The sequence below is a fragment of the Erythranthe guttata genome, chromosome 13 (genome assembly GCF_056151865.1).
Source record: "Erythranthe guttata isolate IM_541 chromosome 13, IM_541, whole genome shotgun sequence".
Classification (NCBI taxonomy): domain Eukaryota; kingdom Viridiplantae; phylum Streptophyta; class Magnoliopsida; order Lamiales; family Phrymaceae; genus Erythranthe; species Erythranthe guttata.
Window position 1 is genome coordinate 15169567 of NC_142545.1, and position 3365 is coordinate 15172931.

Consider the following 3365-nt stretch of genomic DNA (forward strand, 5'->3'; position numbering starts at 1 on the left):
TATTTATTGTTGCCACCTTGTAGGAACAATAAATAATGGACGGAAGATGCAAACGAGATAACGTGAGGATGGACGGCAACTGGTAAGTGAAAGGAATGTGACAGAGATTAGGGAAGTTGGGGGGAGTAAATGAAAAGTGGTCCTTTATTTATATAGTTACCCTTAATTTAAGGGATCATTGTGTTATTCAAAAACATTATAGTACTTGTTGTGAATTCTGATGTCAATAAATAAAAATAATAATAAAAATAAATAGAATTATACTAGTATTTGTAAAATTATATATGCTTACAAACAGGTTACTCTTCCAACCTGTCAGAACCAACATTTATTCCTCTGCCACAAAACTATTTTGTCCTAATAATTAAATTGGTTGCATCCTGAAAACTAGTATTTTTGATAAATATTTAAAAATTAAATGAAATTATAAATGATAAAATAACCCATCATTTATAATTAATTCAAACACAATTTAATCCGGTCCATATGAGAATTAGATGAACATTTAAGGTATCCTAGTAATATTTGTTTCCTAAATAAATTCAGAGTTCTTGTGTTCAATTCAACATGTAACAACATCACGTTTTATTATCAAGATAAGATTATACATGCAAATATGTAATTATATTCTAGACGAATTCAAAAATATATGCAAATATAAGTAAACATATGCAAAAATTGTACATGCAGTTTGCACTAATTTCACATTTCATCCATCGCGTTCACAAAAAACACATTTAGTCCTTTATGTTGCAACCATTTAACATTTTTGGTTATTTTCGTGAATTTACCTTTACATCGTCACTGAAGGCAGTAATGAACACATAATTGATGAAAAAGACTAAAACTGTTAATTTTTATTTAAATATGAGGGACCAAATGTGTTTATATGAGAATATAGGGGACCAAATATGGAATTAGTGGAAACTTGAGGGGTAAAAAATATAATTTTCGCTACAGTTTGCATATATAATATATTTATGTTTTAAAAAGCTGGTGAATATTTGGGGCGAATTCGAAATTGCTGTTAGATATGGGGCAAATAGTTGGGTCGCACCTTCAATATTGTTAATGGATCTTGGAATATATATATTACAATGGATCTTTTATATGGGCCGAATTTGAAGGAGGTTATTGGACTATAATTAATTAATTTATGGGAGATAACCATAAAGGTTAATTATTTGATGACAGCTATATTAGAGAAATAATGTGAATTGTAATTATTGGTAAGCATGAAAAACGTCAATTGTAATTATTGATAAGAATGAAAAATGTCAATTGTAATTAGAGCTGACTCTCGAAGCCGCCGGCGCAGCCACCGTGCACCACCTCTACACAACCACCATCGTAGAGGGAAGAACGGAAAGTGAATGTCTACAAAAGTTTTTCTTATATAAAACAAAAAAAGAAATACATAAAGTCAATATATTATTTAATGAAGAAATTAAAAGAAATTGAAATACATAATGTCAATCTTGCACTTGTTTCAGTTTGGCGGTAGCTTACGCCTTTTTTTTTTTTTTTGAAAAATATTGTAATTAATTAAATCATATTATTATAAAATAAATTATATTCAATAGTAAATGGATTTAAATTTTCTAAAAGATACGAAAAGGCGGTATAGACATTTCAGATAATTTTATTATTTTTTGTTTTCCAAATTCGAAATCACAATAATTTGGACACTGGCGTAGGTGTTTAAATAAGTTGAGATGACTAGTGAGTCCAACAACCTAGCTCGAGCTATCTCACGAGAGCGGCTGCGAGTCCACTTATAGTTATTCTTGAGCTTACGAGCCTGCTCGCGACTTTTTTATTTGTTAATTTTTTTTTATGTAAATATATGCATAATTCATAAAAGAAAATATAAAAATAATATTAACTAAATACATACTAAAATTATAAATTATAAACGATTAGTTTTTTAGATATACTTTGCTCCAACATGTAAACAATTTAATCTATTTTAATTGTTTCAACTTTCAACTTTGAACAGGTACTAACATTAAATATTCAAATCAATCCAAAATTAATCAATTCAAAGTTCTTCTAACCGCTTGAGAATGTAGAACTAAATATTCTTAAATTAGCTAATAGCCACGTCAGCCACCTGGGCTCCTGACTGAGTACTGAGTCTACGGTCTACGGACAATTTTTTAATTTTAATTTTATTTTTTTTGCCCTTTTTCTGAGAAGTCCTCTTTCTAATATCTATATAATATATAAAAGTTGAATTGCATGCCTAATTGATTGACATTTGTCAATTTCAAATGATGACATGTCCTTAATTTCATCCCATGTGGCAAATTGATTGGTGAAAATAAATCATCAAAAAACATGTCACCATTTTCCAAAATTAAAAAGATATTTAATTATTTTATTATATATTTATATCATACCATTTATAAAATGCTCTAAATATATCAACTTTATTAGAAATTCTAAATAGTTTTATTTTTTAATTTAATTTTAATAGTAATTAATTTAATTGAAATTTATTTAAATTCAATTTAAAATCTTCACTTATTAAAATTGTATGATTGATGCTGTTACGAAAATTGTGTATTTTAATTCATAAACTTGGATTTATATAAACAAAATATTGCATAATAAATCATTTGATATTATACATTTTACATGAACATGACCAGATAATATGTTTATCTTTTTTACTAATTTAATATCATATTGGTAATTACCAAAATTTCTCTAATGTTTGCTTCCATCTTACATCGACTCCCTTATGGTATGATTTTTCACGGCATTTTTTTTTATTATGTGGAATATTCACCGAAAAATGCAGATTCTACCCTGGACACGACATTTGTTTATGGTACTTTTCAAAGACAAAAATTACCGTGAGGGGGACTTTACACGAAATATTTATTCTTCTTAAATAACATTTTCACAACTTTTTAGTACTACTATTATCTCCCCTAAGGATATTTTTTGTATTTAAAAGGTAAGATAAAAGAAATGTCACGTCTGCAAGGGTAGAATCCACATATTACATGGAATAAAATAGATTCCGTAAAAAATCACACCATAAGGGGGTCGTGTAAGACATAAACAAACATCTGGGGATTTTGGTAATTACCGATAAGTGGGGTGTGTTTTCCGTAATTTAGCCTAAGTTCATGAGGATTTTCGTAATTTATCATATTAACAACAATTATCGTTCTTTTCACGTCTTAACGTTTGCTTATACCCTTATATTATTTTAAATAATTTAAATGTCAGTTTGATAATATAATTAAATATTAATTTCTAATATATTTAATATGTGTTTCTTCATGTATCAGGTACCACATATACGGAATTTGATATAAAAGTTGCGCGATTCAATATAATTGTTTTTGATA